Source organism: Staurois parvus, unplaced genomic scaffold (genome assembly GCF_062004578.1).
Source record: "Staurois parvus isolate SC_StPar_1 unplaced genomic scaffold, SC_StPar_1.0 ptg002404l, whole genome shotgun sequence".
Taxonomy (NCBI): Eukaryota; Metazoa; Chordata; class Amphibia; order Anura; family Ranidae; genus Staurois; species Staurois parvus.
The window spans coordinates 252,894-271,846 of NW_028320200.1; the positions used below are offsets into that span (position 1 = coordinate 252,894).

Genomic DNA, 18,953 nt, shown 5'->3' on the forward strand with positions numbered 1-18,953 from the left:
CATACATGCCACTCCCAGCATGCCACTGGAATGCCCCCCCTTGCAAATGGCCAGGGCTGCATCCATATTCATGCTGTTCGTTTGCCTAGCCCCCACCCATGTTCTGGAAAGTTCTCACAGCTTCCCGAAGGCGGGAAGAACTCTGACAAACTCAAACAACATCAGAGAATCATCAGCAGACCCGACTAATCCATCGCAGCAATCTGTTAAGCAGAATACCACACTGAATTGACCTGACAGCCTCTCTGGTAAGCAGAGGCCAACTATACAAATCCTAGCACATGACTAGGAGGGTGCTACCGTGACATCTCAGGAGGGCTTTGAAAGCTTGTGGCTACCCAGACTGGGTCTTGGTTAAAACCTCCGCAAGCTCAGGAAAACAAACTGGGGAGAAGCAGAACACTTGGAGAAATATAGTCATCCCGTATGGAACTGGAGTGTCGGAAAAAGTCAGAAGGATCTTTAAGAAACATCGCATCCCTGTGTACTTCAAGGCCAGCAATACACTGGGACACGAGCTTGTCCATCCACACTATCTGTCTTCCACATTATTAACACCTCTCTCCAGGCCATTTGACATCAATTGACGCCTTTAGCCAGGTCAATCTAGGCACTATTAGCTATGCAGGCTTCCTGACACCCAACAAGGGGATGATGTAACTTGAAAAAGGGCGCCTCCACAATTCTCACACCTCCCCTCCTGTTCCTGGACAATCAACATGGACACATTCCATGGTAATTGGTCTAAGGCCTCTTCAGGTGTGAATAGAAACGCTGGGGTTTGTTCCTGCGAAGAGGTGGCTTGACTAAACTACGAAAGATCTTCAACATTCCAGAAGTAGACCAATTGAATGCGACATATTACTAGTCCGTTTTCAAGGAATGTGGTCAGTGAAGGATCAATTGGCAGCCGTGTGAGGCGAGCCAAAGGACACGCTTTGTCTTCCTAGGTGGGTGTCAGACTTGGCAGCGGTCCCCGCTAAGGTAATGAGAAAAGGTGAGCGTCCCTGGGTGGGCTCGAACCACCAACCTTTCGGTTAACAGCCGAACGCGCTAACCGATTGCGCCACAGAGACCACACACGGAGCGTGCTTGAACTGGCCCGAAGGAGAAATGAAAGATCAACTCAAGGTGCCTAAAAAGCTTCCCAATTGCACATTTGTAGAGCTGAGGGATTGCCTTCTTTCTAAAAGGAAGTGACGCGGGCTAAAAAGCCCTTCCTTCGAGCCGGAATTGAACCAGCGACCTAAGGATTGCTACTTTATCTACTACAGTCCTCCGCTCTACCAGCTGAGCTATCGAAGGGAAGTCGGATGGGTGGGGTAACACGTGACCCCTGCAAATGCAAAGCCAGTGCTGAACACTTTGCATTTGACCTTCTAGGTTGAGGTCTTGCTTGATGCCGCCTCGGCCGATAAGGGCAGATGCCTGGGCAGACGTTACGTGGGAGGCTACGGCTTGACGTATTGCACAGAGAGAAAAGGGTTAGTAAAGAGCCAGCGCATTTTGTTGGGATCCTCCAAAGTCCCGTCAAAAATGGTGATGTACCCTGTGCCCTGACAGCAAGTGAGCAGAATAGTACTTGGAAGCACATTGAGTTTAGCCAAAGGAATTGTGGCGAAAGCTAGGAAAGAGTGGTCAGAGCCTGCTAGCTGTAAGAGGCCTCAAAGCAGCAGAGTGCGGTAGCCCGGCTAGCTCAGTCGGTAGAGCATGAGACTCTTAATCTCAGGGTCGTGGGTTCGAGCCCCACGTTGGGCGTGCCTTTTTTTGGCCGAGTCAAAGGCCTTTGCAAAAGGTGTCAGTATCTCCAGTTCCTTCAAGCGCACTGCACAATCACACCTTTACCATATCTAGTGGCTTGGCTTCCTTTCTCTCCACCAATGGGGAAATATTTCTAGCTCATCCTCCTAGAGGTGACTTGGTACGGCAGCAAATGGACCTTGCGCAGCAGGGGGTCTGTGGAGTCAATGTCATGGGTGGCCTTAGTTCTACACAGCCAGCAGCATGCTTGCTGCACAGCCTTGCGTTGGTGGTATAGTGGTGAGCATAGCTGCCTTCCAAGCAGTTGACCCGGGTTCGATTCCCGGCCAACGCAGTCTTCTTCTTTGCGCCCTTGACAAAACACCACAGGGCCAAAGCTCCTTCAAGAAAGCTCCTAAGTTGTCTTGCCTTAGTGACAACAGTGCAAAGATTCCGCCGCATCCCAACAGGCTCCGGCCTCATGCTTTAACTCGCTCAAGGAGTACAGCATTATCCAGGGACAAGGTTCAGCCATTTCAAACACTCATTCACAAACAATCAACTCTGGCACACACACAGCATTGCTAAGTAGCTGGCTACCATTCCAACACCCTCAACTGGCAAGATAACTGGCAGCATTTTGAAGAATGCTAAAGAATTTCTCAACAAGGAATGGAGACTGAAGTCGGAGCCAGAAGAAACAAGCATGTCCCATGATGTCATAGGCCTTTTCACTTGGATACACTTTGCGCAGGCTATTGACATTGTGGGAAACCTCTGCAATGAGGGAAGACTCTTGACAGCCAAAAAGAACTAAAGCTTGACCAAGTGCATTCATTGCTGGCCCTTTGACTCAAGCAAGCCCATTTCAAGTACCCCAATGACTTTTACAGACAGAAACACGCCGCTGCCATGGGATCACTTGTGTTTCCCATTGTAGCTAACCTGTGCATGGAGCAGCTGGACAAGAGAGACTTGAATTGTTCCACGGGGAAAAGACCAAGTCGTTTGTTAAGGCATGTGGATTATACTTGGGTCAAGATTAGAGCATCAGAAACACAAGCTTTTAGTGAACGCATCAAGTCAGTGGACCAATACATCAAGTGTACACGGGAAGAGGCACTGAATAGCAAATGACCCCTTTTGGACGGCGTCTTGCAAGGCAAGGAAGGGGCTGACTTGGGCAGGGAGGTCTCCGGGAAACCTACCCACACAGACCGTTATCTGCCCTTTGACTCACACCACCCACTGGAACACAAGCTGGGGCTTCTTAGGACTCTGCAATATCCGGCTGACATGGTAGCAACAAAAAGAGTCTAAAGACAAAAGAACACAGATGTAACGGCACCCTTGCCAGGGACGCTGGCATGTTTGCCCCGGTTTCCCTTTACTTCGCCCCGCAGCCAGGCACACTGTATTTCTTCAGCCACATGCACACACGCGCAAACGCTCCTTGTCTTCAATCACCGGACTTGGGGATGTTTGTTTTTGGAGTTTTCCTGTAGAGCTGGGGACAGGGAATTGTAGTGGGATACTCCAAAATTAGAACTTTTCACACTGAGGACATCTAGCTGATCTCTTAGTTAAGCGGTATTGACGTCCTGACTGGCTTCAGGCCCTCAGGTCCACCCACCTGGGGCCGCATAGCAGCCTGCGCCAGGCGAGGCAGCCTGCCTCCAGCCCAGCTGTTCGGCCCTCTCCCAGGAAAGAGGCTGAGCCCATGTGCTGGCAGAACATACATGCCACTCCCAGCATGCCACTGGAATGCCCCCCCTTGCAAATGGCCAGGGCTGCATCCATATTCATGCTGTTCGTTTGCCTAGCCCCCACCCATGTTCTGGAAAGCTCTCACAGCTTCCCGAAGGCGGGAAGAACTCTGACAAACTCAAACAACATCAGAGAATCATCAGCAGACCCGACTAATCCATCGCAGCAATCTGTTAAGCAGAATACCACACTGAATTGACCTGACAGCCTCTCTGGTAAGCAGAGGCCAACTATACAAATCCTAGCACATGACTAGGAGGGTGCTACCGTGACATCTCAGGAGGGCTTTGAAAGCTTGTGGCTACCCAGACTGGGTCTTGGTTAAAACCTCCGCAAGCTCAGGAAAACAAACTGGGGAGAAGCAGAACACTTGGAGAAATATAGTCATCCCGTATGGAACTGGAGTGTCGGAAAAAGTCAGAAGGATCTTTAAGAAACATCGCATCCCTGTGTACTTCAAGGCCAGCAATACACTGGGACACGAGCTTGTCCATCCACACTATCTGTCTTCCACATTATTAACACCTCTCTCCAGGCCATTTGACATCAATTGACGCCTTTAGCCAGGTCAATCTAGGCACTATTAGCTATGCAGGCTTCCTGACACCCAACAAGGGGATGATGTAACTTGAAAAAGGGCGCCTCCACAATTCTCACACCTCCCCTCCTGTTCCTGGACAATCAACATGGACACATTCCATGGTAATTGGTCTAAGGCCTCTTCAGGTGTGAATAGAAACGCTGGGGTTTGTTCCTGCGAAGAGGTGGCTTGACTAAACTACGAAAGATCTTCAACATTCCAGAAGTAGACCAATTGAATGCGACATATTACTAGTCCGTTTTCAAGGAATGTGGTCAGTGAAGGATCAATTGGCAGCCGTGTGAGGCGAGCCAAAGGACACGCTTTGTCTTCCTAGGTGGGTGTCAGACTTGGCAGCGGTCCCGGCTAAGGTAATGAGAAAAGGTGAGCGTCCCTGGGTGGGCTCGAACCACCAACCTTTCGGTTAACAGCCGAACGCGCTAACCGATTGCGCCACAGAGACCACACACGGAGCGTGCTTGAACTGGCCCGAAGGAGAAATGAAAGATCAACTCAAGGTGCCTAAAAAGCTTCCCAATTGCACATTTGCAGAGCTGAGGGATTGCCTTCTTTCTAAAAGGAAGTGACGCGGGCTAAAAAGCCCTTCCTTCGAGCCGGAATTGAACCAGCGACCTAAGGATTGCTACTTTATCTACTACAGTCCTCCGCTCTACCAGCTGAGCTATCGAAGGGAAGTCGGATGGGTGGGGTAACACGTGACCCCTGCAAATGCAAAGCCAGTGCTGAACACTTTGCATTTGACCTTCTAGGTTGAGGTCTTGCTTGATGCCGCCTCGGCCGATAAGGGCAGATGCCTAGGCAGACGTTACGTGGGAGGCTACGGCTTGACGTATTGCACAGAGAGAAAAGGGTTAGTAAAGAGCCAGCGCATTTTGTTGGGATCCTCCAAAGTCCCGTCAAAAATGGTGATGTACCCTGTGCCCTGACAGCAAGTGAGCAGAATAGTACTTGGAAGCACATTGAGTTTAGCCAAAGGAATTGTGGCGAAAGCTAGGAAAGAGTGGTCAGAGCCTGCTAGCTGTAAGAGGCCTCAAAGCAGCAGCGTGCGGTAGCCCGGCTAGCTCAGTCGGTAGAGCATGAGACTCTTAATCTCAGGGTCGTGGGTTCGAGCCCCACGTTGGGCGTGCCTTTTTTTGGCCGAGTCAAAGGCCTTTGCAAAAGGTGTCAGTATCTCCAGTTCCTTCAAGCGCACTGCACAATCACACCTTTACCATATCTAGTGGCTTGGCTTCCTTTCTCTCCACCAATGGGGAAATATTTCTAGCTCATCCTCCTAGAGGTGACTTGGTACGGCAGCAAATGGACCTTGCGCAGCAGGGGGTCTGTGGAGTCAATGTCATGGGTGGCCTTAGTTCTACACAGCCAGCAGCATGCTTGCTGCACAGCCTTGCGTTGGTGGTATAGTGGTGAGCATAGCTGCCTTCCAAGCAGTTGACCCGGGTTCGATTCCCGGCCAACGCAGTCTTCTTCTTTGCGCCCTTGACAAAACACCACAGGGCCAAAGCTCCTTCAAGAAAACTCCTAAGTTGTCTTGCCTTAGTGACAACAGTGCAAAGATTCCGCCGCATCCCAACAGGCTCCGGCCTCATGCTTTAACTCGCTCAAGGAGTACAGCATTATCCAGGGACAAGGTTCAGCCATTTCAAACACTCATTCACAAACAATCAACTCTGGCACACACACAGCATTGCTAAGTAGCTGGCTACCATTCCAACACCCTCAACTGGCAAGATAACTGGCAGCATTTTGAAGAATGCTAAAGAATTTCTCAACAAGGAATGGAGACTGAAGTCGGAGCCAGAAGAAACAAGCATGTCCCATGATGTCATAGGCCTTTTCACTTGGATACACTTTGCGCAGGCTATTGACATTGTGGGAAACCTCTGCAATGAGGGAAGACTCTTGACAGCCAAAAAGAACTAAAGCTTGACCAAGTGCATTCATTGCTGGCCCTTTGACTCAAGCAAGCCCATTTCAAGTACCCCAATGACTTTTACAGACAGAAACACGCCGCTGCCATGGGATCACTTGTGTTTCCCATTGTAGCTAACCTGTGCATGGAGCAGCTGGACAAGAGAGACTTGAATTGTTCCACGGGGAAAAGACCAAGTCGTTTGTTAAGGCATGTGGATTATACTTGGGTCAAGATTAGAGCATCAGAAACACAAGCTTTTAGTGAACGCATCAAGTCAGTGGACCAATACATCAAGTGTACAGGGGAAGAGGCACTGAATAGCAAATGACCCCTTTTGGACGGCGTCTTGCAAGGCAAGGAAGGGGCTGACTTGGGCAGGGAGGTCTCCGGGAAACCTACCCACACAGACCGTTATCTGCCCTTTGACTCACACCACCCACTGGAACACAAGCTGGGGCTTCTTAGGACTCTGCAATATCCGGCTGACATGGTAGCAACAAAAAGAGTCTAAAGACAAAAGAACACAGATGTAACGGCACCCTTGCCAGGGACGCTGGCATGTTTGCCCCGGTTTCCCTTTACTTCGCCCCGCAGCCAGGCACACTGTATTTCTTCAGCCACATGCACACACGCGCAAACGCTCCTTGTCTTCAATCACCGGACTTGGGGATGTTTGTTTTTGGAGTTTTCCTGTAGAGCTGGGGACAGGGAATTGTAGTGGGATACTCCAAAATTAGAACTTTTCACACTGAGGACATCTAGCTGATCTCTTAGTTAAGCGGTATTGACGTCCTGACTGGCTTCAGGCCCTCAGGTCCACCCACCTGGGGCCGCATAGCAGCCTGCGCCAGGCGAGGCAGCCTGCCTCCAGCCCAGCTGTTCGGCCCTCTCCCAGGAAAGAGGCTGAGCCCATGTGCTGGCAGAACATACATGCCACTCCCAGCATGCCACTGGAATGCCCCCCCTTGCAAATGGCCAGGGCTGCATCCATATTCATGCTGTTCGTTTGCCTAGCCCCCACCCATGTTCTGGAAAGCTCTCACAGCTTCCCGAAGGCGGGAAGAACTCTGACAAACTCAAACAACATCAGAGAATCATCAGCAGACCCGACTAATCCATCGCAGCAATCTGTTAAGCAGAATACCACACTGAATTGACCTGACAGCCTCTCTGGTAAGCAGAGGCCAACTATACAAATCCTAGCACATGACTAGGAGGGTGCTACCGTGACATCTCAGGAGGGCTTTGAAAGCTTGTGGCTACCCAGACTGGGTCTTGGTTAAAACCTCCGCAAGCTCAGGAAAACAAACTGGGGAGAAGCAGAACACTTGGAGAAATATAGTCATCCCGTATGGAACTGGAGTGTCGGAAAAAGTCAGAAGGATCTTTAAGAAACATCGCATCCCTGTGTACTTCAAGGCCAGCAATACACTGGGACACGAGCTTGTCCATCCACACTATCTGTCTTCCACATTATTAACACCTCTCTCCAGGCCATTTGACATCAATTGACGCCTTTAGCCAGGTCAATCTAGGCACTATTAGCTATGCAGGCTTCCTGACACCCAACAAGGGGATGATGTAACTTGAAAAAGGGCGCCTCCACAATTCTCACACCTCCCCTCCTGTTCCTGGACAATCAACATGGACACATTCCATGGTAATTGGTCTAAGGCCTCTTCAGGTGTGAATAGAAACGCTGGGGTTTGTTCCTGCGAAGAGGTGGCTTGACTAAACTACGAAAGATCTTCAACATTCCAGAAGTAGACCAATTGAATGCGACATATTACTAGTCCGTTTTCAAGGAATGTGGTCAGTGAAGGATCAATTGGCAGCCGTGTGAGGCGAGCCAAAGGACACGCTTTGTCTTCCTAGGTGGGTGTCAGACTTGGCAGCGGTCCCGGCTAAGGTAATGAGAAAAGGTGAGCGTCCCTGGGTGGGCTCGAACCACCAACCTTTCGGTTAACAGCCGAACGCGCTAACCGATTGCACCACAGAGACCACACACAGAGCGTGCTTGAACTGGCCCGAAGGAGAAATGAAAGATCAACTCAAGGTGCCTAAAAAGCTTCCCAATTGCACATTTGCAGAGCTGAGGGATTGCCTTCTTTCTAAAAGGAAGTGACGCGGGCTAAAAAGCCCTTCCTTCGAGCCGGAATTGAACCAGCGACCTAAGGATTGCTACTTTATCTACTACAGTCCTCCGCTCTACCAGCTGAGCTATCGAAGGGAAGTCGGATGGGTGAGGTAACACGTGACCCCTGCAAATGCAAAGCCAGTGCTGAACACTTTGCATTTGACCTTCTAGGTTGAGGTCTTGCTTGATGCCGCCTCGGCCGATAAGGGCAGATATCTAGGCAGACGTTACGTGGGAGGCTACGGCTTGACGTATTGCACAGAGAGAAAAGGGTTAGTAAAGAGCCAGCGCATTTTGTTGGGATCCTCCAAAGTCCCGTCAAAAATGGTGATGTACCCTGTGCCCTGACAGCAAGTGAGCAGAATAGTACTTGGAAGCACATTGAGTTTAGCCAAAGGAATTGTGGCGAAAGCTAGGAAAGAGTGGTCAGAGCCTGCTAGCTGTAAGAGGCCTCAAAGCAGCAGCATGCAGTAGCCCGGCTAGCTCAGTCGGTAGAGCATGAGACTCTTAATCTCAGGGTCGTGGGTTCGAGCCCCACGTTGGGCGTGCCTTTTTTTGGCCGAGTCAAAGGCCTTTGCAAAAGGTGTCAGTATCTCCAGTTCCTTCAAGCGCACTGCACAATCACACCTTTACCATATCTAGTGGCTTGGCTTCCTTTCTCTCCACCAATGGGGAAATATTTCTAGCTCATCCTCCTAGAGGTGACTTGGTACGGCAGCAAATGGACCTTGCGCAGCAGGGGGTCTGTGGAGTCAATGTCATGGGTGGCCTTAGTTCTACACAGCCAGCAGCATGCTTGCTGCACAGCCTTGCGTTGGTGGTATAGTGGTGAGCATAGCTGCCTTCCAAGCAGTTGACCCGGGTTCGATTCCCGGCCAACGCAGTCTTCTTCTTTGCGCCCTTGACAAAACACCACAGGGCCAAAGCTCCTTCAAGAAAGCTCCTAAGTTGTCTTGCCTTAGTGACAACAGTGCAAAGATTCCGCCGCATCCCAACAGGCTCCGGCCTCATGCTTTAACTCGCTCAAGGAGTACAGCATTATCCAGGGACAAGGTTCAGCCATTTCAAACACTCATTCACAAACAATCAACTCTGGCACACACACAGCATTGCTAAGTAGCTGGCTACCATTCCAACACCCTCAACTGGCAAGATAACTGGCAGCATTTTGAAGAATGCTAAAGAATTTCTCAACAAGGAATGGAGACTGAAGTCGGAGCCAGAAGAAACAAGCATGTCCCATGATGTCATAGGCCTTTTCACTTGGATACACTTTGCGCAGGCTATTGACATTGTGGGAAACCTCTGCAATGAGGGAAGACTCTTGACAGCCAAAAAGAACTAAAGCTTGACCAAGTGCATTCATTGCTGGCCCTTTGACTCAAGCAAGCCCATTTCAAGTACCCCAATGACTTTTACAGACAGAAACACGCCGCTGCCATGGGATCACTTGTGTTTCCCATTGTAGCTAACCTGTGCATGGAGCAGCTGGACAAGAGAGACTTGAATTGTTCCACGGGGAAAAGACCAAGTCGTTTGTTAAGGCATGTGGATTATACTTGGGTCAAGATTAGAGCATCAGAAACACAAGCTTTTAGTGAACGCATCAAGTCAGTGGACCAATACATCAAGTGTACACGGGAAGAGGCACTGAATAGCAAATGACCCCTTTTGGACGGCGTCTTGCAAGGCAAGGAAGGGGCTGACTTGGGCAGGGAGGTCTCCGGGAAACCTACCCACACAGACCGTTATCTGCCCTTTGACTCACACCACCCACTGGAACACAAGCTGGGGCTTCTTAGGACTCTGCAATATCCGGCTGACATGGTAGCAACAAAAAGAGTCTAAAGACAAAAGAACACAGATGTAACGGCACCCTTGCCAGGGACGCTGGCATGTTTGCCCCGGTTTCCCTTTACTTCGCCCCGCAGCCAGGCACACTGTATTTCTTCAGCCACATACACACACGCGCAAACGCTCCTTGTCTTCAATCACCGGACTTGGGGATGTTTGTTTTTGGAGTTTTCCTGTAGAGCTGGGGACAGGGAATTGTAGTGGGATACTCCAAAATTAGAACTTTTCACACTGAGGACATCTAGCTGATCTCTTAGTTAAGCGGTATTGACGTCCTGACTGGCTTCAGGCCCTCAGGTCCACCCACCTGGGGCCGCATAGCAGCCTGCGCCAGGCGAGGCAGCCTGCCTCCAGCCCAGCTGTTCGGCCCTCTCCCAGGAAAGAGGCTGAGCCCATGTGCTGGCAGAACATACATGCCACTCCCAGCATGCCACTGGAATGCCCCCCCTTGCAAATGGCCAGGGCTGCATCCATATTCATGCTGTTCGTTTGCCTAGCCCCCACCCATGTTCTGGAAAGCTCTCACAGCTTCCCGAAGGCGGGAAGAACTCTGACAAACTCAAACAACATCAGAGAATCATCAGCAGACCCGACTAATCCATCGCAGCAATCTGTTAAGCAGAATACCACACTGAATTGACCTGACAGCCTCTCTGGTAAGCAGAGGCCAACTATACAAATCCTAGCACATGACTAGGAGGGTGCTACCGTGACATCTCAGGAGGGCTTTGAAAGCTTGTGGCTACCCAGACTGGGTCTTGGTTAAAACCTCCGCAAGCTCAGGAAAACAAACTGGGGAGAAGCAGAACACTTGGAGAAATATAGTCATCCCGTATGGAACTGGAGTGTCGGAAAAAGTCAGAAGGATCTTTAAGAAACATCGCATCCCTGTGTACTTCAAGGCCAGCAATACACTGGGACACGAGCTTGTCCATCCACACTATCTGTCTTCCACATTATTAACACCTCTCTCCAGGCCATTTGACATCAATTGACGCCTTTAGCCAGGTCAATCTAGGCACTATTAGCTATGCAGGCTTCCTGACACCCAACAAGGGGATGATGTAACTTGAAAAAGGGCGCCTCCACAATTCTCACACCTCCCCTCCTGTTCCTGGACAATCAACATGGACACATTCCATGGTAATTGGTCTAAGGCCTCTTCAGGTGTGAATAGAAACGCTGGGGTTTGTTCCTGCGAAGAGGTGGCTTGACTAAACTACGAAAGATCTTCAACATTCCAGAAGTAGACCAATTGAATGCGACATATTACTAGTCCGTTTTCAAGGAATGTGGTCAGTGAAGGATCAATTGGCAGCCGTGTGAGGCGAGCCAAAGGACACGCTTTGTCTTCCTAGGTGGGTGTCAGACTTGGCAGCGGTCCCGGCTAAGGTAATGAGAAAAGGTGAGCGTCCCTGGGTGGGCTCGAACCACCAACCTTTCGGTTAACAGCCGAACGCGCTAACCGATTGCGCCACAGAGACCACACACGGAGCGTGCTTGAACTGGCCCGAAGGAGAAATGAAAGATCAACTCAAGGTGCCTAAAAAGCTTCCCAATTGCACATTTGTAGAGCTGAGGGATTGCCTTCTTTCTAAAAGGAAGTGACGCGGGCTAAAAAGCCCTTCCTTCGAGCCGGAATTGAACCAGCGACCTAAGGATTGCTACTTTATCTACTACAGTCCTCCGCTCTACCAGCTGAGCTATCGAAGGGAAGTCGGATGGGTGGGGTAACACGTGACCCCTGCAAATGCAAAGCCAGTGCTGAACACTTTGCATTTGACCTTCTAGGTTGAGGTCTTGCTTGATGCCGCCTCGGCCGATAAGGGCAGATGCCTGGGCAGACGTTACGTGGGAGGCTACGGCTTGACGTATTGCACAGAGAGAAAAGGGTTAGTAAAGAGCCAGCGCATTTTGTTGGGATCCTCCAAAGTCCCGTCAAAAATGGTGATGTACCCTGTGCCCTGACAGCAAGTGAGCAGAATAGTACTTGGAAGCACATTGAGTTTAGCCAAAGGAATTGTGGCGAAAGCTAGGAAAGAGTGGTCAGAGCCTGCTAGCTGTAAGAGGCCTCAAAGCAGCAGAGTGCGGTAGCCCGGCTAGCTCAGTCGGTAGAGCATGAGACTCTTAATCTCAGGGTCGTGGGTTCGAGCCCCACGTTGGGCGTGCCTTTTTTTGGCCGAGTCAAAGGCCTTTGCAAAAGGTGTCAGTATCTCCAGTTCCTTCAAGCGCACTGCACAATCACACCTTTACCATATCTAGTGGCTTGGCTTCCTTTCTCTCCACCAATGGGGAAATATTTCTAGCTCATCCTCCTAGAGGTGACTTGGTACGGCAGCAAATGGACCTTGCGCAGCAGGGGGTCTGTGGAGTCAATGTCATGGGTGGCCTTAGTTCTACACAGCCAGCAGCATGCTTGCTGCACAGCCTTGCGTTGGTGGTATAGTGGTGAGCATAGCTGCCTTCCAAGCAGTTGACCCGGGTTCGATTCCCGGCCAACGCAGTCTTCTTCTTTGCGCCCTTGACAAAACACCACAGGGCCAAAGCTCCTTCAAGAAAGCTCCTAAGTTGTCTTGCCTTAGTGACAACAGTGCAAAGATTCCGCCGCATCCCAACAGGCTCCGGCCTCATGCTTTAACTCGCTCAAGGAGTACAGCATTATCCAGGGACAAGGTTCAGCCATTTCAAACACTCATTCACAAACAATCAACTCTGGCACACACACAGCATTGCTAAGTAGCTGGCTACCATTCCAACACCCTCAACTGGCAAGATAACTGGCAGCATTTTGAAGAATGCTAAAGAATTTCTCAACAAGGAATGGAGACTGAAGTCGGAGCCAGAAGAAACAAGCATGTCCCATGATGTCATAGGCCTTTTCACTTGGATACACTTTGCGCAGGCTATTGACATTGTGGGAAACCTCTGCAATGAGGGAAGACTCTTGACAGCCAAAAAGAACTAAAGCTTGACCAAGTGCATTCATTGCTGGCCCTTTGACTCAAGCAAGCCCATTTCAAGTACCCCAATGACTTTTACAGACAGAAACACGCCGCTGCCATGGGATCACTTGTGTTTCCCATTGTAGCTAACCTGTGCATGGAGCAGCTGGACAAGAGAGACTTGAATTGTTCCACGGGGAAAAGACCAAGTCGTTTGTTAAGGCATGTGGATTATACTTGGGTCAAGATTAGAGCATCAGAAACACAAGCTTTTAGTGAACGCATCAAGTCAGTGGACCAATACATCAAGTGTACACGGGAAGAGGCACTGAATAGCAAATGACCCCTTTTGGACGGCGTCTTGCAAGGCAAGGAAGGGGCTGACTTGGGCAGGGAGGTCTCCGGGAAACCTACCCACACAGACCGTTATCTGCCCTTTGACTCACACCACCCACTGGAACACAAGCTGGGGCTTCTTAGGACTCTGCAATATCCGGCTGACATGGTAGCAACAAAAAGAGTCTAAAGACAAAAGAACACAGATGTAACGGCACCCTTGCCAGGGACGCTGGCATGTTTGCCCCGGTTTCCCTTTACTTCGCCCCGCAGCCAGGCACACTGTATTTCTTCAGCCACATACACACACGCGCAAACGCTCCTTGTCTTCAATCACCGGACTTGGGGATGTTTGTTTTTGGAGTTTTCCTGTAGAGCTGGGGACAGGGAATTGTAGTGGGATACTCCAAAATTAGAACTTTTCACACTGAGGACATCTAGCTGATCTCTTAGTTAAGCGGTATTGACGTCCTGACTGGCTTCAGGCCCTCAGGTCCACCCACCTGGGGCCGCATAGCAGCCTGCGCCAGGCGAGGCAGCCTGCCTCCAGCCCAGCTGTTCGGCCCTCTCCCAGGAAAGAGGCTGAGCCCATGTGCTGGCAGAACATACATGCCACTCCCAGCATGCCACTGGAATGCCCCCCCTTGCAAATGGCCAGGGCTGCATCCATATTCATGCTGTTCGTTTGCCTAGCCCCCACCCATGTTCTGGAAAGCTCTCACAGCTTCCCGAAGGCGGGAAGAACTCTGACAAACTCAAACAACATCAGAGAATCATCAGCAGACCCGACTAATCCATCGCAGCAATCTGTTAAGCAGAATACCACACTGAATTGACCTGACAGCCTCTCTGGTAAGCAGAGGCCAACTATACAAATCCTAGCACATGACTAGGAGGGTGCTACCGTGACATCTCAGGAGGGCTTTGAAAGCTTGTGGCTACCCAGACTGGGTCTTGGTTAAAACCTCCGCAAGCTCAGGAAAACAAACTGGGGAGAAGCAGAACACTTGGAGAAATATAGTCATCCCGTATGGAACTGGAGTGTCGGAAAAAGTCAGAAGGATCTTTAAGAAACATCGCATCCCTGTGTACTTCAAGGCCAGCAATACACTGGGACACGAGCTTGTCCATCCACACTATCTGTCTTCCACATTATTAACACCTCTCTCCAGGCCATTTGACATCAATTGACGCCTTTAGCCAGGTCAATCTAGGCACTATTAGCTATGCAGGCTTCCTGACACCCAACAAGGGGATGATGTAACTTGAAAAAGGGCGCCTCCACAATTCTCACACCTCCCCTCCTGTTCCTGGACAATCAACATGGACACATTCCATGGTAATTGGTCTAAGGCCTCTTCAGGTGTGAATAGAAACGCTGGGGTTTGTTCCTGCGAAGAGGTGGCTTGACTAAACTACGAAAGATCTTCAACATTCCAGAAGTAGACCAATTGAATGCGACATATTACTAGTCCGTTTTCAAGGAATGTGGTCAGTGAAGGATCAATTGGCAGCCGTGTGAGGCAAGCCAAAGGACACGCTTTGTCTTCCTAGGTGGGTGTCAGACTTGGCAGCGGTCCCGGCTAAGGTAATGAGAAAAGGTGAGCGTCCCTGGGTGGGCTCGAACCACCAACCTTTCGGTTAACAGCCGAACGCGCTAACCGATTGCGCCACAGAGACCACACACGGAGCGTGCTTGAACTGGCCCGAAGGAGAAATGAAAGATCAACTCAAGGTGCCTAAAAAGCTTCCCAATTGCACATTTGTAGAGCTGAGGGATTGCCTTCTTTCTAAAAGGAAGTGACGCGGGCTAAAAAGCCCTTCCTTCGAGCCGGAATTGAACCAGCGACCTAAGGATTGCTACTTTATCTACTACAGTCCTCCGCTCTACCAGCTGAGCTATCGAAGGGAAGTCGGATGGGTGGGGTAACACGTGACCCCTGCAAATGCAAAGCCAGTGCTGAACACTTTGCATTTGACCTTCTAGGTTGAGGTCTTGCTTGATGCCGCCTCGGCCGATAAGGGCAGATGCCTGGGCAGACGTTACGTGGGAGGCTACGGCTTGACGTATTGCACAGAGAGAAAAGGGTTAGTAAAGAGCCAGCGCATTTTGTTGGGATCCTCCAAAGTCCCGTCAAAAATGGTGATGTACCCTGTGCCCTGACAGCAAGTGAGCAGAATAGTACTTGGAAGCACATTGAGTTTAGCCAAAGGAATTGTGGCGAAAGCTAGGAAAGAGTGGTCAGAGCCTGCTAGCTGTAAGAGGCCTCAAAGCAGCAGAGTGCGGTAGCCCGGCTAGCTCAGTCGGTAGAGCATGAGACTCTTAATCTCAGGGTCGTGGGTTCGAGCCCCACGTTGGGCGTGCCTTTTTTTGGCCGAGTCAAAGGCCTTTGCAAAAGGTGTCAGTATCTCCAGTTCCTTCAAGCGCACTGCACAATCACACCTTTACCATATCTAGTGGCTTGGCTTCCTTTCTCTCCACCAATGGGGAAATATTTCTAGCTCATCCTCCTAGAGGTGACTTGGTACGGCAGCAAATGGACCTTGCGCAGCAGGGGGTCTGTGGAGTCAATGTCATGGGTGGCCTTAGTTCTACACAGCCAGCAGCATGCTTGCTGCACAGCCTTGCGTTGGTGGTATAGTGGTGAGCATAGCTGCCTTCCAAACAGTTGACCCGGGTTCGATTCCCGGCCAACGCAGTCTTCTTCTTTGCGCCCTTGACAAAACACCACAGGGCCAAAGCTCCTTCAAGAAAACTCCTAAGTTGTCTTGCCTTAGTGACAACAGTGCAAAGATTCCGCCGCATCCCAACAGGCTCCGGCCTCATGCTTTAACTCGCTCAAGGAGTACAGCATTATCCAGGGACAAGGTTCAGCCATTTCAAACACTCATTCACAAACAATCAACTCTGGCACACACACAGCATTGCTAAGTAGCTGGCTACCATTCCAACACCCTCAACTGGCAAGATAACTGGCAGCATTTTGAAGAATGCTAAAGAATTTCTCAACAAGGAATGGAGACTGAAGTCGGAGCCAGAAGAAACAAGCATGTCCCATGATGTCATAGGCCTTTTCACTTGGATACACTTTGCGCAGGCTATTGACATTGTGGGAAACCTCTGCAATGAGGGAAGACTCTTGACAGCCAAAAAGAACTAAAGCTTGACCAAGTGCATTCATTGCTGGCCCTTTGACTCAAGCAAGCCCATTTCAAGTACCCCAATGACTTTTACAGACAGAAACACGCCGCTGCCATGGGATCACTTGTGTTTCCCATTGTAGCTAACCTGTGCATGGAGCAGCTGGACAAGAGAGACTTGAATTGTTCCACGGGGAAAAGACCAAGTCGTTTGTTAAGGCATGTGGATTATACTTGGGTCAAGATTAGAGCATCAGAAACACAAGCTTTTAGTGAACGCATCAAGTCAGTGGACCAATACATCAAGTGTACACGGGAAGAGGCACTGAATAGCAAATGACCCCTTTTGGACGGCGTCTTGCAAGGCAAGGAAGGGGCTGACTTGGGCAGGGAGGTCTCCGGGAAACCTACCCACACAGACCGTTATCTGCCCTTTGACTCACACCACCCACTGGAACACAAGCTGGGGCTTCTTAGGACTCTGCAATATCCGGCTGACATGGTAGCAACAAAAAGAGTCTAAAGACAAAAGAACACAGATGTAACGGCACCCTTGCCAGGGACGCTGGCATGTTTGCCCCGGTTTCCCTTTACTTCGCCCCGCAGCCAGGCACACTGTATTTCTTCAGCCACATGCACACACGCGCAAACGCTCCTTGTCTTCAATCACCGGACTTGGGGATGTTTGTTTTTGGAGTTTTCCTGTAGAGCTGGGGACAGGGAATTGTAGTGGGATACTCCAAAATTAGAACTTTTCACACTGAGGACATCTAGCTGATCTCTTAGTTAAGCGGTATTGACGTCCTGACTGGCTTCAGGCCCTCAGGTCCACCCACCTGGGGCCGCATAGCAGCCTGCGCCAGGCGAGGCAGCCTGCCTCCAGCCCAGCTGTTCGGCCCTCTCCCAGGAAAGAGGCTGAGCCCATGTGCTGGCAGAACATACATGCCACTCCCAGCATGCCACTGGAATGCCCCCCCTTGCAAATGGCCAGGGCTGCATCCATATTCATGCTGTTCGTTTGCCTAGCCCCCACCCATGTTCTGGAAAGCTCTCACAGCTTCCCGAAGGCGGGAAGAACTCTGACAAACTCAAACAACATCAGAGAATCATCAGCAGACCCGACTAATCCATCGCAGCAATCTGTTAAGCAGAATACCACACTGAATTGACCTGACAGCCTCTCTGGTAAGCAGAGGCCAACTATACAAATCCTAGCACATGACTAGGAGGGTGCTACCGTGACATCTCAGGAGGGCTTTGAAAGCTTGTGGCTACCCAGACTGGGTCTTGGTTAAAACCTCCGCAAGCTCAGGAAAACAAACTGGGGAGAAGCAGAACACTTGGAGAAATATAGTCATCCCGTATGGAACTGGAGTGTCGGAAAAAGTCAGAAGGATCTTTAAGAAACATCGCATCCCTGTGTACTTCAAGGCCAGCAATACACTGGGACACGAGCTTGTCCATCCACACTATCTGTCTTCCACATTATTAACACCTCTCTCCAGGCCATTTGACATCAATTGACGCCTTTAGCCAGGTCAATCTAGGCACTATTAGCTATGCAGGCTTCCTGACACCCAACAAGGGGATGATGTAACTTGAAAAAGGGCGCCTCCACAATTCTCACACCTCCCCTCCTGTTCCTGGACAATCAACATGGACACATTCCATGGTAATTGGTCTAAGGCCTCTTCAGGTGTGAATAGAAACGCTGGGGTTTGTTCCTGCGAAGAGGTGGCTTGACTAAACTACGAAAGATCTTCAACATTCCAGAAGTAGACCAATTGAATGCGACATATTACTAGTCCGTTTTCAAGGAATGTGGTCAGTGAAGGATCAATTGGCAGCCGTGTGAGGCGAGCCAAAGGACACGCTTTGTCTTCCTAGGTGGGTGTCAGACTTGGCAGCGGTCCCCGCTAAGGTAATGAGAAAAGGTGAGCGTCCCTGGGTGGGCTCGAACCACCAACCTTTCGGTTAACAGCCGAACGCGCTAACCGATTGCGCCACAGAGACCACACACGGAGCGTGCTTGAACTGGCCCGAAGGAGAAATGAAAGATCAACTCAAGGTGCCTAAAAAGCTTCCCAATTGCACATTTGTAGAGCTGAGGGATTGCCTTCTTTCTAAAAGGAAGTGACGCGGGCTAAAAAGCCCTTCCTTCGAGCCGGAATTGAACCAGCGACCTAAGGATTGCTACTTTATCTACTACAGTCCTCCGCTCTACCAGCTGAGCTATCGAAGGGAAGTCGGATGGGTGGGGTAACACGTGACCCCTGCAAATGCAAAGCCAGTGCTGAACACTTTGCATTTGACCTTCTAGGTTGAGGTCTTGCTTGATGCCGCCTCGGCCGATAAGGGCAGATGCCTGGGCAGACGTTACGTGGGAGGCTACGGCTTGACGTATTGCACAGAGAGAAAAGGGTTAGTAAAGAGCCAGCGCATTTTGTTGGGATCCTCCAAAGTCCCGTCAAAAATGGTGATGTACCCTGTGCCCTGACAGCAAGTGAGCAGAATAGTACT

At 50.3% G+C, this 18,953-nt stretch overlaps 20 non-coding genes across 20 annotated transcripts; 9 read left to right on the plus strand and 11 right to left on the minus strand.

The window, feature by feature from the left end:
* Positions 1 to 1,002: 1,002 nt before the first annotated feature.
* TRNAN-GUU (transfer RNA asparagine (anticodon GUU)) lies at positions 1,003 to 1,076 on the minus strand. Its single transcript has one exon. It is a non-coding gene; the product is annotated as a tRNA-Asn (tRNA).
* Positions 1,077 to 1,218: 142 nt separating this feature from the next.
* TRNAY-GUA (transfer RNA tyrosine (anticodon GUA)) lies at positions 1,219 to 1,305 on the minus strand. The gene is given in 2 exon segments: positions 1,219 to 1,254; positions 1,269 to 1,305. It is a non-coding gene; the product is annotated as a tRNA-Tyr (tRNA).
* A 380-nt stretch (positions 1,306 to 1,685) lies between these two features.
* Positions 1,686 to 1,758, plus strand: TRNAK-CUU (transfer RNA lysine (anticodon CUU)). Its single transcript has one exon. It is a non-coding gene; the product is annotated as a tRNA-Lys (tRNA).
* Positions 1,759 to 2,023: 265 nt separating this feature from the next.
* TRNAG-UCC (transfer RNA glycine (anticodon UCC)) lies at positions 2,024 to 2,095 on the plus strand. Its single transcript has one exon. It is a non-coding gene; the product is annotated as a tRNA-Gly (tRNA).
* A 2,381-nt stretch (positions 2,096 to 4,476) lies between these two features.
* Positions 4,477 to 4,550, minus strand: TRNAN-GUU (transfer RNA asparagine (anticodon GUU)). The gene has a single exon. It is a non-coding gene; the product is annotated as a tRNA-Asn (tRNA).
* Positions 4,551 to 4,692: 142 nt separating this feature from the next.
* On the minus strand, positions 4,693 to 4,779 carry TRNAY-GUA (transfer RNA tyrosine (anticodon GUA)). The gene is given in 2 exon segments: positions 4,693 to 4,728; positions 4,743 to 4,779. It is a non-coding gene; the product is annotated as a tRNA-Tyr (tRNA).
* A 380-nt stretch (positions 4,780 to 5,159) lies between these two features.
* On the plus strand, positions 5,160 to 5,232 carry TRNAK-CUU (transfer RNA lysine (anticodon CUU)). The gene has a single exon. It is a non-coding gene; the product is annotated as a tRNA-Lys (tRNA).
* Positions 5,233 to 5,497: 265 nt separating this feature from the next.
* On the plus strand, positions 5,498 to 5,569 carry TRNAG-UCC (transfer RNA glycine (anticodon UCC)). The gene has a single exon. It is a non-coding gene; the product is annotated as a tRNA-Gly (tRNA).
* A 2,597-nt stretch (positions 5,570 to 8,166) lies between these two features.
* Positions 8,167 to 8,253, minus strand: TRNAY-GUA (transfer RNA tyrosine (anticodon GUA)). The gene is given in 2 exon segments: positions 8,167 to 8,202; positions 8,217 to 8,253. It is a non-coding gene; the product is annotated as a tRNA-Tyr (tRNA).
* Positions 8,254 to 8,633: 380 nt separating this feature from the next.
* On the plus strand, positions 8,634 to 8,706 carry TRNAK-CUU (transfer RNA lysine (anticodon CUU)). The gene has a single exon. It is a non-coding gene; the product is annotated as a tRNA-Lys (tRNA).
* Positions 8,707 to 8,971: 265 nt separating this feature from the next.
* On the plus strand, positions 8,972 to 9,043 carry TRNAG-UCC (transfer RNA glycine (anticodon UCC)). Its single transcript has one exon. It is a non-coding gene; the product is annotated as a tRNA-Gly (tRNA).
* Positions 9,044 to 11,424: 2,381 nt separating this feature from the next.
* TRNAN-GUU (transfer RNA asparagine (anticodon GUU)) lies at positions 11,425 to 11,498 on the minus strand. Its single transcript has one exon. It is a non-coding gene; the product is annotated as a tRNA-Asn (tRNA).
* A 142-nt stretch (positions 11,499 to 11,640) lies between these two features.
* TRNAY-GUA (transfer RNA tyrosine (anticodon GUA)) lies at positions 11,641 to 11,727 on the minus strand. The gene is given in 2 exon segments: positions 11,641 to 11,676; positions 11,691 to 11,727. It is a non-coding gene; the product is annotated as a tRNA-Tyr (tRNA).
* Positions 11,728 to 12,107: 380 nt separating this feature from the next.
* TRNAK-CUU (transfer RNA lysine (anticodon CUU)) lies at positions 12,108 to 12,180 on the plus strand. The gene has a single exon. It is a non-coding gene; the product is annotated as a tRNA-Lys (tRNA).
* Positions 12,181 to 12,445: 265 nt separating this feature from the next.
* On the plus strand, positions 12,446 to 12,517 carry TRNAG-UCC (transfer RNA glycine (anticodon UCC)). The gene has a single exon. It is a non-coding gene; the product is annotated as a tRNA-Gly (tRNA).
* Positions 12,518 to 14,898: 2,381 nt separating this feature from the next.
* TRNAN-GUU (transfer RNA asparagine (anticodon GUU)) lies at positions 14,899 to 14,972 on the minus strand. The gene has a single exon. It is a non-coding gene; the product is annotated as a tRNA-Asn (tRNA).
* Positions 14,973 to 15,114: 142 nt separating this feature from the next.
* TRNAY-GUA (transfer RNA tyrosine (anticodon GUA)) lies at positions 15,115 to 15,201 on the minus strand. Its single transcript is given in 2 exon segments — positions 15,115 to 15,150; positions 15,165 to 15,201. It is a non-coding gene; the product is annotated as a tRNA-Tyr (tRNA).
* A 380-nt stretch (positions 15,202 to 15,581) lies between these two features.
* Positions 15,582 to 15,654, plus strand: TRNAK-CUU (transfer RNA lysine (anticodon CUU)). Its single transcript has one exon. It is a non-coding gene; the product is annotated as a tRNA-Lys (tRNA).
* A 2,718-nt stretch (positions 15,655 to 18,372) lies between these two features.
* Positions 18,373 to 18,446, minus strand: TRNAN-GUU (transfer RNA asparagine (anticodon GUU)). Its single transcript has one exon. It is a non-coding gene; the product is annotated as a tRNA-Asn (tRNA).
* Positions 18,447 to 18,588: 142 nt separating this feature from the next.
* On the minus strand, positions 18,589 to 18,675 carry TRNAY-GUA (transfer RNA tyrosine (anticodon GUA)). The gene is given in 2 exon segments: positions 18,589 to 18,624; positions 18,639 to 18,675. It is a non-coding gene; the product is annotated as a tRNA-Tyr (tRNA).
* Positions 18,676 to 18,953: the final 278 nt, after the last annotated feature.